This window comes from Castor canadensis, chromosome 1, assembly GCF_047511655.1.
Source record: "Castor canadensis chromosome 1, mCasCan1.hap1v2, whole genome shotgun sequence".
Taxonomy (NCBI): Eukaryota; Metazoa; Chordata; class Mammalia; order Rodentia; family Castoridae; genus Castor; species Castor canadensis.
The window spans coordinates 179754633-179767015 of NC_133386.1; the positions used below are offsets into that span (position 1 = coordinate 179754633).

At 50.7% G+C, this 12383-nt stretch overlaps 1 protein-coding gene and 1 long non-coding RNA gene across 2 annotated transcripts in view; one reads left to right on the forward strand and one right to left on the reverse strand.

The window, feature by feature from the left end:
- Window positions 1-486: 486 nt before the first annotated feature.
- Window positions 487-4121, reverse strand: LOC141412012 (uncharacterized). Its single transcript, XR_012436856.1, has 3 exons — window positions 3988-4121; window positions 2467-2594; window positions 487-1875 (listed from the first exon to the last, which is right to left on the reverse strand). It is a non-coding gene; the product is annotated as an uncharacterized lncRNA (long non-coding RNA).
- Window positions 4020-12383, forward strand: part of Hsd17b12 (hydroxysteroid 17-beta dehydrogenase 12) — a 229380-nt gene continuing 221016 nt past the window's right edge. Inside the window, exons 1-2 of the mRNA XM_074044646.1 lie at window positions 4020-4130; window positions 9135-9248. The gene's annotated coding sequence lies outside the window, so the exon portion shown is untranslated. The remainder of the gene's footprint in view (window positions 4131-9134; window positions 9249-12383) is intronic.

Genomic DNA, 12383 nt, shown 5'->3' on the forward strand with positions numbered 1-12383 from the left:
TACAGAATTAATCCGAGTTATAGCCATAGCTGTCTCTGCCTCAGTGGCCAGATGCGAAAGGGCGAGGAAAGGATGCGCGCCGGAGTCTGTGCCGCCGAGTTTGCAGTGGGCGGCGGGGGACATTTGGGAAGGGGGCTGTCCCTCTGGACACGCCCCTCGGGGCCCCCTTACGCCCGGTGCAGACAAGGCTGCAGCCTTCTCTGCAGCTGCCCAGCCCAAGCCTGGGGTGGCGCCCGCCCGCCTAGGCCGCCTCGCCTGCTCAGTGGCTGCGCCGAACACAAAGCGCTGTCTCCGAGCAGAAGCCTCTCCGCTGAACCAGACCCACCAAAGAGGAGAATCTGCACGTGACGTCAGCAGCAGATGGCTGACGCAGGCTGGCAAAGGAGACTCAAGGCGGCTGCTCCGCGCTGCCTTCATGAGTCTATTTTCTCTCAGCCCCCTCGTAGTGAATTACTAGAACGCAAAACACACACAGAGACACATATGCAGCTTTCAAAATATACATTTTCAAAGGCAGTGTGTTGCAAACACCACGCGATTTTGCAAAGCGTGGGTGGGAAACGTGGGAAGGGCATGGATTTTTTTTTTTTTCCTCATTGGGAATCTCCATCCTGGATAGCATTAGACTCTAGAGCTCTCCTGGGAAGCTACTCTGGGGAAGGGGCTGAGCACCCCCTTACCCCAGCATGTAGGAAATCTGGTCAATGGAGACATGCAGCTCTAAGAATACAACCACTCCAACGCTTTCGGCTTGGGGAGACTGTGAGAAGCTTGCAACAGGCAGAGGCAGACGGGAGTTGGTGGGAGGGAGGGAGACTATAAGAAATATTTTATTTTTTGCTTTGAAAAACATCCTCTGCAGTAATGCAAAGTGAGTCTGGTGGTGCAGAAAAAAGTGAGGAGGGGTCGCTTAATGCACAGTTAATGTTTTGGACACAACGTTCCAGCGAAATGCCTTTGTGTGTGGAGGTTTTTTCAGTACTTGCTAAAAATAGCATCAGGGTTTGATCGTGTTCCAGAAATAGACCGAGGGCTGTACTGGGATAAAAAGCCAGCGCGGGTGGAAGAAAACCTGGACATCACCGCATTCCTCCCCCCTCAACTATGTCTGGAAATTAATTGTTGGATTTTTCCCTTCCTCTCTCCTTTCTTCATCCACTTTCTCTTCCTTCCCCCTATGTTTCTCTTTCTCTCTCTTAAGGAGTTCCCGTTTGGGTAAGTAATATTATGTCATGTGCATGCCGCAGACTGTAAGTATGAGCTGACGCTTACTTTGTGCATGCTCCCGGGTGCTTTCTTGGCTGCCTTTTACCCCTTTCTAAAGAGGAGAATGAGGATGAGTTGGGGGGTAAAGGGTGTAGCTGCGTGTATGTGTGTGTATGTATATATATATAGATATATAATGAATTTGGGGCTGCATGCAAAGGAACTGAGAGAGGGAATTCTTGCAGAGCCGGGAATCACCCTGACAAATCTCTGAATCAATAGCGGCTGCAACTCACTCTCTTGTTATGGGTCGGCGCTGTTGAGCTCGGCTCTCTCGACTGCCCCCTCCCCTCCCTATTTTCTCTGTCTTAAAGGGTGGCCAGACGCGACTTAATGGGCCATCTCTCTGCGAGATTAATGGAAACGGTGCAATATAAATCAAAATTGCATGGGGCCGGGGAGGTAAAGAGAGAGAAAAATCCCTATTCCTTTGACAAACCTCCCTGTTCGCTCCGGTCGCGGAATTCGAGGACCAAAACCCTGGTCCTAGCTGGCCCAGGTCTCGGTAGCTGTCCACAGAAGATAGGTGCTGAAAATTCCTTGGTCCTCAGCGAGTTCAGTTCCGAGCGCCAGGAGGCGGGGTTGGCGCCAGCTGCGGTTAGCCCCGCCCTGGATGCAGAAGAGGAATACGGAGAGGAGGGGGTTAAGGATGTTCAAAGGGGTTAGTCGTGACTTCGGTGAGAGCTTTGGGGAAAGGAGGGGTGAGTTAGAAGGAAAGGGGGAAGGAGAATTTAAAGGAGAGGGAGCGAAGTGTTAGATTCGAGGATGAGCTAAGGCCCGACGCTCCAGGAACAGAAGGCCAGGGCCGGTGGCTCACCGTCTTTCCCTGCAAAGGCTGGCCACTATCTGGGTCTCCATTCTCAGGCTCCCACACCTTCCCGCCAGTGGGTTTGAAGGATTTCTCCCTGATGATACTGACTCAAAATAAGAGGCTATAGACTGCTTTATTCGGACCCTCATCCCGTCCCACTGCTTGTCCTCCCAACACACTACATTCTGCAATTCCTGGGAGGGTGTGTGATATGCAATTTTATTATTCTTAGTTTCTTCGCATCCCCTACAGCCATAGGAGCCCTAAATGACTTAGTGGAATGACTGTATTAGAAGCCAAAGCACAGGGGTTGCTGTTGCAATGCCCAGACAATCTAGGCTTGGAAATATCTCCCGGTGTCTAAAAGCCAAAGGATTGTAAACCAGTACCGAGAGGAATTGAGGACGGGTGTTTCTCAAGTTGACAAATGTCCTGGGGAGATCACCAACTCCTTGGGGTTGTGAGCTCGACCCAGAGTCAGAAACATTGCAATCAGCTTCAGTCATTTCGGCAGAACCTGTAGCCAAACAGGTGAAGAGGGAGGAAGGTATCAGAGGCGAAAAGGGGATGAGTTATCAAGAGCACATAAAGACATTCATACTGATTAACTCCTCAGAGAGGAATAAGTCTCATCCTCAAACTGGCCCACAAGGGCGGGCTGCGGAGGGAGGAAAGCACTCTCGTAGGTCTGCAGTAAGTGTGTGTGCATGTAGGGGTATTTTATACATAATGTTGAAAAAAAACACCTAGGGAGGTTGAGGTAAGTATCTGTGGGGCTAGCCTACAGGAGCACGAGAAGGGGAAGACCAGGTACTCTCTGCTCCATCTATCTGGCAACAGCCGTGGCTTCAGTGACCTGTCTTCTATGCAGGGCATCTGGGTTGCAGCCTAAGCGGGGCGGGAAAGGGTGGGTCGAGATATTTTTAACTTAGAAGCAGTTTCTCTCTGGGAAGGCTCCCTTGCTGAGGCTGAGTATTCATCAACTCATAATAGTAACGAGGGCTGTTACTGATGTTGTGGAGAATAACACAAATAACCTGCAACCCACACTTTGTCTTGACAATTCAACTCAAACCAAAGCTGCTCACAGCCTCTCAGCCCACCCCTCGGCCTCCTCGTCATTCAACAGGACCTACTAGTTCCTTTTCACAAGCCTCGCCCCTCTCAGTCCCGCAAGTTGCATGGGTGTGTTTACAAATTCTGCCACATTTGCAAAACAAATTGCAGGGGGTGGAGGGAGAGGACGGGCGGGGAGAGGCGGTATCGCAATAAAACACTTGCAACACGTGGAGCCCTGATCGTGGCGGTGGGGTTTCCAAGAGTCCTGAAGGGGACGGCGGGGCGCCCCATGTCCTTATTTCCCTTCACCCCGCTCTCCCCCTCCCCTTCCCCACTGTTTGGCACAATGCACAAGTTTACCCCCGAACTGAATCCTATTAAATAATTCAATGGTAGCGGTGTAATTTTGGTTGGAACCAGCACGGAGTCCCAAGTCGTGACTGCAAAAAGTGAGTAATGCGCGCTGGCTGCGTCATGGCTCTAGTCACAGTTCATTCCGAGCTGAGAAGGAATCGTGACTTCGCCTGGAGACGTCCCCTACATGGGAGACGGGGGGTGGAGGGGGACCAAACCTGGAGGGGAACGGGGGTGGGGAGGAAAGACCTATCCAATGAAAACGGCTGCCAGGGGGACATTTGAACTCTGCTGCTTGCGGTGTCTCTCTCCCCTCTCTGCCCCGCGCACCTCTCCCCTCCCTCCCGACCAGCGCTCTCTCAGGCGCGCTCGCTCTCCCTCTACCCGACGACTCCTCAACAAGTTGGAGGGAGGCAGTAGCGCAGGGGTTAAGCTCGGGAAGCCGCAATTACCAAGATCGTGACCCTCCCACACAGTACAGTAACTTATATACTTACCTGGAAGAGCCCGCTTTGCCGCTGGGCAAACACTTGTGGGGGGCGGGGAGGGACGGGAGGAGAGCGGGCCAGCTGGAAAGGGCTCCTTCAAGCTGGCTGCAGTGCAATCGGGACCGGCGCGCTCCCGAGGCCCCCGGACCAAGGTAAGCAGAAAGGGGCTGGAGTTCTGGCTGGCTGGTGGTCCGTGGGCTCACTGGTCGACTGAGCAGAACTTTTTTTCCCAGTTGCCCCGCGCCGAGGCGGCGGGCGCAGACTGAAGAGCCCCCTCTGGCGCGGCGGGCGCGCCGACGCTCGAAGGGTGTGTGCTTGCGTCTGTCGGTTGCCGAGCTGAGCCGAGGGGATGCGGTGGGAGAGTGGGTGGGTCGCAAAGCTGCAGGACGGTGATGGATGGGCGGAGGGGGTGGGCCAAAAGAGACTGGTAGAGACTCCATAGTCTAGAGACGTGTTCACTTGGCATGCTGGGCAAGGGCGTGTGTGTGCGCGCGCGCCCGCCGGCACGTCGATTCCAGGGTAGCAAAAAACAAACATGGCAACTCCCCCCCTCCCAAGTTTTTGCAATGTTTGCAGTATCCCACTGTGGCTTAGGTTTTTCCCACTGACAGGGGGGACTATACCCTCTGGGGTGGGGCCAGTAGACGTCCATTTGATCACACCCTTCCTTGACATTAATGGGGTGGGGGGAGGCCGGACAGGACAGGGGAAAGAGTGGCGCTGCACTGGAAAGAAGAGAGCAGCCCTTCAAAGTTTGGATGGGTGGGATGGGGTAGGGGATCTAGAGGGAAGGAGGAAAAGGAGAAGGAGGGAAAGGGGGAAAGAGATCTTCCTCCCTCCTTCCTCTCTAGTCTCCCTTCCCCTCCCCTCTCCTTCCTTCTGCAGACTGGAATCTCCCGTCGTAGCGGGAGCTGGCAGTCAATGAGAGGCTCGCCCCTTGCTGTTCCCTCAACATTCTGCAGAATGGGTAGGGAGGGGGGGCTGCAGCAATGAAAGGGCACCTGAGGCAAATGGGCCATTAGACACCAATATTTGGACAGGTTTCAGGGAAGGTGCGGAGGGAACAGCTTCACCCTTACTGAGCATTCAGAACTTTTTTAGGGGGGTGGGGGAGTTGAGATATTCTCATTTTCTAGAAATAGGCTGACTAGAATGGAGTTTGAGTTTATTTTATGTTCATCTTTGCCTGTCATTTTCCGTCTGGATCTTCTGGCTTGGGTCCCGATGGGAGAGGTCGCTCTCTTGAACCCCTCTTTCCCAGTGTATCGCGTCACCCCCTCATCTGGGTTGGAATCGGGGAGAGTCATGGACAGCTTTTTTGCAACAACAATATTTTAACGTGTTCCAGTCTAGGTTTTGTTGAATAATTAGAAATGGAAATATTTTTTTCTCCCTCCCCCTTCTGAAAAAAAAAAAGGAAATGTGAGCTGTCTTCTGATTGGTGGGTGACGATTTTAGTCCACACCAATGAGCTGGCGGCCTCGTCTGTATTTATTTAGTGCTCTGGGGGAGTTTTTCTCTTTACGCAGCGCCTGTAGTCACGGCTGGAGCCTCTGCTGGGGGACTAGGAGGGATAAGAGGGGATTTGGGGGAAATCTGAACTGTACCTATTCAGAGATCCGCGACCTTGCAGCCTGGGCTGGCAGAACCCTGATAGGGGAATGCGATGATAGGATAGACAGGCGGGAGGCTCTGAGTGCTGAGGCGACGGGAGAGGGGTGGAGGCTGGGCTCCGGGATCCCTGGTCCCCCTCCGAGCTTCCCTTCTTGCCCTCCACACACCTCTTTCGCTGCTGTGCTGGGCTGAGTTAGGGGACCGCGGACGATTTGGAGAAATAGAGGGATGGGCCGGGGGGCGCCAGGAGGGGCGGGCAGAGCGCAGGGTGGGGAGGCTGAGGCGCGATGGAGCGCGCTGGGAAGACCCAGCCTACTCGGCTACGGGGTTCAGAGACATCCTGGGCTGAAGGCGGCGGCGGCGGACCAAAGAAGCCGGCAGACTATGCCCTTCGCGAATCTTTTTGCGGTCTGGGCTTGCTGTACATAACTCAATAGCCGGAAGCCCTTACCCCAAAAAGCATTCGCGGAGGGCGCACTCGTCAAGAAGACAGCAGCCACCAGCGATCGCTAGAAGCCCACACCTTCCCGAAGCGGCTCCATCCGAGACTTCCCCAGCCCTTTTTCCCGTTTTCCACGGAAGAATCAGTCTTTTCTCCGCTACCCGAGGCTTTGGTCACCCGCCTTCCCTCTGCACGGGTCCCCCACCCCCAACTTTTTAATCGACTTTGTATCACAGGGGGAATTGGAGAGGGTGGGGTACGGGTATTTTCGGAGAAGTGGGAAGAACCTGAAATACAATAAAAGTTTACAGAAGTTGTGTCATCCCCCCGCCCCCTGCCCACACCCCGAATAACCCCATTCACACATTGCCAAAAAGAAAAGAAAAAGAAAAAAAGAACCTGGTCTCATGGCCAAGTTAATACCTAGAGTATGAATCAGTTTAGGACACATTATGGTCATTTTTTGAGCCTAACGATCCGACTCTGCAATATAGGGGTGGGGAAGCCCTTGAGGGAGGGGCAGTAGGCCCTCAGCATCCTCTGTCCTGGTGCGCGGGACCTGGAGGTGAGGCTAGCCGCGGTGAATCCCGTAGCTCCGAAAAAGAGGGAAAACACCAGGCACCGCCCGCTCCCCGGAGTCTTCCTCCCGCGCCTGCTTGCAACCTAATTTCGGGCGTTCTGCAGGCACGGGTACCCCCCATCTCCTCTTTTTCAAAACTAAGTAGTACAGAAGAGGGGAAAACAGGCGAGAACATGGGAAAGCCCCGCGGGGAAGGAGCTGTAGAGAGCTGCGGTTGTACCCGACTCAGCAGCTTAGCAGTAGAAGCAGCAGCAGCCCCATCCTGGCCTCTCCAGGCTCCCGGTCCTGGGGAGGGAGGCGAACTGCAGGAGTGGGGAGAGTCTGTGGGTTCCCCTCCTCCCCTCCACCCATTGCAGTCGTGACCACTCTGGTTACAAGTGGCACAAATCGGGCCTTCACCACGTTTTGTGCCCTGTGTCCTTCGCCAGCTAAGAACCCTGCTAGACGCCCTTGCCCTTAGGGACTGGGCCAGAGGACACGCAGACACACACGAGTGCCCACGGGAATGGGAATGGATAGAGGATGGGTCTGGGAATGTGAGAGTCCGATACTCAAGGGCTGCGAGGCTTCCCATTTTCGGGGAGGGCCTGAATTTCCCCTGCATCCCAACCATCGTTCTTTCAACAAACTAAATAAATGACCATCATCATTCCTCTGTCGGTTAGTTGAACACCAGGACTCTACCTTCTCCGGAGGGAGGAAAGGACTGCCGGGTATGGAAAGTGCTGGACAGAGGCAGTGGGTAATAGCTGAGTCTGTGAGAGGCACAGAAGGTGAGGACTCCAAGCTCCAGGGCTAAATCAGAGCCCCTCTCCCCGGATAAAGGAGATTTTCCTTCCCTGAATGCATTTTCTGAAAGAGTAAAAGGGTCCCTAAGATCTGCACAGGAGATAGAGCAGAAGCAAAAGCCCTGGGGGATTTTCCTTCTGCCTCTCACCTGGGGCCGTCTGTGGAGCGATAGCTCTGCGGAGGAGAGGCAGAAGAACCACGTTAGATTAAAAATAGCTTCACCCTGTGTCCCTTCAACTCCTCTTTTGTCTTTTGCTTCTCACATCCCCATCCTCTCCCCAGCCAGAAAGCCCTTCTTTCTCCAAAAACCTGAACCTTCACCGGGTTTGGGAGAAAGGTGACCTAAGAGAAGTGAACTTGCAACAGAAGGGCTTGAGCAACCGGTGCGCAGGCTACTCGGGGGTCCTGTGCCCTTAGTCCCTTCACCTCTTCCAGAGAGGCTAGATGTGGGACTGGGGTTCCAGGGCCCGGGAGCTTTCGCCGGCGTCGTGAGGCACTAAAGCGAGCCTTCGCCTCGCCTCGCCTTAGCTAGACAACTGTTGCTGCCTTGCCTCGAAGCTGCTGCTGCTGCTGCTGCCCAGGCAGCTGCTGAGGCGGCTGCAGCCCGGTGCTGAGGCTGCTCACTTGTGGTCGGGGCTAGGGGCTTGCAGAGAGGGTAGTTATTCCGGTGGGAAGGGAGAAAGGACCCTTCCCCTTTTCCTTCCCAATAAGTGAAAATTAGTGGCATTTTTGTAGCATCTTGCGTCTTTCTTTCTCTCATTAAGGTGGTTACATCAGCTTGAGGCCAGTGGGAGCCGATTGCCCCCCTTTCTCCCCACTTTGCTTTCGCTGAGGGAGGGGGGAAAGAGAGGGGAGTAATTTCCTCCAGTCGTCAAACTGCAAATGCACACCCTTGTCAGAAAAGCCACTTCACCTCGTGAGTCAAGGGCCTGATGGAAACTTACAAGCACTTGCATCTTATACCAACCTCTGAATCCCCTATAGGAGAGGGGGCAGCCTCACCCCCACCCCAATCTACTTCTCTTTGGAGCATGGAAAGTATTGGGAATGCTGCTGGGGAAACCTAGTCTCTCGGGCCAGCCAGCCAGCTTAACTTTTGCCTGTGTTTAAAAAAAAAATCTAGAGCAGTGATAGTTCCTAGAGCTAGGGAAGAGGTGAAGGAGTCACAGAGCCCCCTCCAGATCACCTGCTCCCAGTGGGAAGAGGAAAGTGACCTGAGTCAGGCTAAGCCATCCTACATGCCTTCTTTCTCAGACCCTCTTTGACTGCTTCCCACACATATTGCTCCTCTCTGCCTCACCGCGCCCCCCCATACACACACACTTCCTGAGCCCCAAGCCAGTTTCCTTCCCTTTGTCTGGGCCTTTTGTCCCTTCTGTCCTCTTTCCAGAACCTGTGGTTGCTGTAAGCCCCTCCACCTTGCCTCTCTCAGATTGGAGGCAAAGGCAGGGGTTGATTCCAGGGTTGTAGGCAGACTTGCTGAAGACTCAGACAAGGACCCTTCTCTCCCTCCCAGACACTTCTCAAACTGGAGGGCTTTCTGGGCATCTCTGAAAAGCTCTCCTCTTGCACCAGCACCTTGACAGCTTTGAGCTCAGATGTACTTCTCTGCCCTTTCCCTTTCCAGCAGCCCTCATACCTTGGTTCCCTGTAAAATGTCCCAGCCCTCAACCTCTGCCCTTCTCCTTCTTAGCCAGCAGAGTAACACTGCCCATCTTTTTACCCTTTCAGGTGATCAAGCCTATCCAGACACCTCAAGGTCTGCCTGAAGGGTGGCCACCAAGGGAAGAGGTCTCAGAGGACACAGAGCTGAAGAGACTGGATGAATGAGCTCAGGAGTTCCAGGTGAGCACAAAGAGACATCAGCCCCTGGTCCCTTTGCTCAGGCAACCTTCAGCAGCCTCCACATACACTCCATATGTGGTGATAAGAAGCCTGGAAGCCAGGGGTCCAGTGTTTGGCCCCAGTCCTCAAAGATTTAACTCTAGGCAAAGATAATGCACCCATCATAGAGGTTATGAGGAAAGACTCAGTACCAAAGGAGGCAGGCCCACTTCCTGTCCTGCTGCCTGTGCAGGACTTGGGCATGAGTGTTTGGAAGTTCCCCAAACCCTGGTACTGAGGTGCGCAAGCCCCTCTTCTTCCTGGGCCATTTCTGGTCTCCCACAGGCCCAAGGGGGCAGATTTAAGGAGTCTTTTGCTGAATTCAGTTTATCTGAAGATGACATTTTGACTTCTCCTGAACCAGAATTTGTCATAGAATGGACAGGAAAAGTTTTAGGCTAACTTTCTTTTCTTTCTTTCTTTCTTTTTTCTTTTCTTTTTTTTTTTTTTGAGGGTGAAGGCATTAAATTGTAAATATATTTACTCTTTCTGTTAACTAGCAAAATCCCATGCTACAGAGCTTTTGTTTAGCTGGCTTTCTGAGCTTCAGAACCATTCTGTGATTCTTATTAGGGAATTGAGTTCAGAGCTTGGCAGAGAATTTCAAACTCCAGGGCTGTTAGATTTGTGAGGAAGGGAGAAAACAAGCTACCTGACTAATCCTGGGATGTCATGTGAGCCAAATGTAAGATGTTGCCAAAAATCTTAGAGGCAAACTCTAGACTCAAGAGCAGAAGCACATTATACTGAAACCTTTAGATTATAATACCACAGATTTATTTATTATCTTAATTAAATGAATGCCACACAAATTTCTCTTTTGAAATTGTTATGCTTAGAGTAGAATTAAAACAATAAGCAGACTGACTGGAATACTCTATACAGCTAACCGTGTCAAGGGAGGAGGAGGTCATGAGATTGTTGGCTGCACCTAACTTCTAGACACCTTCGGAGCATAAGGATCTGAAGTTTAGAGTGTCTATCTTTGGCTTGTTGGGTTGTTAATTCCAAGAGGTTAAGATCTTCCATCTCCTCTCTTAATTGATATTCCACCCACACTGTGAGGACATCTAAGAAAATAATATTGGGGACGAATAGTTTTCTTGCCTAAAGGACGATCTCTTCTAATTATCTTTGAAGAATCCATTAAAGGGTTAAACCTCAAACTTAGATCTAATACGGAGCATGCAAAAGCTGGAAAGAATTATACAGTATGTTGATACATATCAATTGCTTCATTTTATAAATCAAGAGGATTTATAAACTCTCAGAGGAGTTAGATGTTATTAGCAAGGTCGCACACTGGGGCTCTAACCCACAATGTGTATTGTCTACTCTGGGTTGTTTTCTTATGTACTAAAGATTTCCTAATCACTGCCAAATGATGGAGATAATCCATAGACATAATCTAGGATGTCATAACAGACTTCCTTCCCAAATGACTTACATTGAGGGTGCCAGCGTTCAAAGAAGAGTTCACAGGAAGTCTCTTCTGCTAGGAGTCAGCTATTCGGGGGCATCATTAGGAGCTGAGGCACTGCTCTCATCTCTCCCCTCTGACACCCACCACGTTGCTTTGGGCTGCTGGAGAGTCGTCAGCACAAGAAATTTGCTGTGTCATGGAGCCCCAGTGTTGGTTTCCTTCAAAACCTCTTCTAGCATGAAGCAGCTCTGTGAGGCCTGTGTCCCTCTCCTTCACTCTCCTCTCCTCTGGGAGGACAGTTTGATATTCACCCTGTGGGTGAAATCATGAGCTGTTAAGAGGGCAGTGAGGCCCAGTTTAAATTTCCCCAGGAACTCTTTTAAAAGCATGAAGATCCTCAGCACTTTCACACCAAGGAGAGATCTGTTGGCCTCTTGTCCCTCAGAGGTTTTTGTTGTTAATTTCTATTTTGTTTGTTTGTTTGTTTGTTTAGAACACTGTAGATCACCTGCTTGCAGAATAGTTGGTTGCACTGGTCAGTTTTAAACCTCAGATTAACTGCCACCCCTTCCCTGCCGAGATCTAACGTCACTATTTCAGCTCCATGTATTTCTACCAATGACAGCCATTCAGATGCTATATTAGTCATGTCCTCAGCCATGCTGTGTGAGCTGTCACATACAAGTTGCCTGGTGGCCTTTTCCATAGACTCTCCCGCTGTTTGTTTCCCCACTCCCCTTTGGGAGATGGACTTGCTGATAACTTCTGACTAGGAAATAAGGTTCATCTCTCTCTCAGAAAGAAACATTGGAAGGAAGAAAAATGAACTGGGGTAAAAGATACAGTTGTTTAAAATCAGGCAGAACAGGAGGGCTAGCTGTGGAAAGAATTATCCAGTTTTGACTACTTAACTTTATGAAGTTGAAGAAGCAATTGTATTCAATCTAAGCCTCAAGTTCCCATTTATAATTTAGATGCTTTGGAGTTCAGACCCCTGTATGCATTTACTCAACAAATGTTGAATGTTTATTCAACAAAGGTACATTGTGTCCTTATAGTGTGTATCAAGCCTTATTTTAAGTGCTGGAGGTATAATTTTTCTTCCTTCGATAATCTAATGAAAGCTATGGGCTTTCTCTCCAACAAAAAGAAAAATATAAACTGTTTATTAATAATAATTTAAGGGATTTCCATGAGTTTCTAAGTCTCGTGGACCTCAAGACGAAACTTTTTTCATCTTGTCCCAAGGCCTTCATTTTACAATATTAAGATTTGAGATTAAGGTACATGGTCAAGTCATGGTGTTTAGTTGCTTTCTTTTTATCTTTTCCTAGCAACACTGTTGCAATTTTTTGTGATTTTTTTTAACCCCCTTGTTTAGAGAACAAGTATTTAGAAATTGATAATACAGTAGCTAAAATAACTCTTGACCAGCCAGCCAGTAACTGAGAGGCAAGGCAGACATAGAATTGAGGGGCAGAAGCAGATGATAAGTTTGATGATCAAATCCGGCACAGGCCTGCAAAATTTCAAAGAGATGATTCATCTGTTAGGTTGTGTCTTGGCAAAGTTTGGTGATTTGGTAGAGGAAAGAAAGGATTGCGCTGGAAGTGGATAGTGTAAGGTCACCACCTCAGGCCTCGGAGCAAAGATGGATCTCCTCCAGCGCTTTT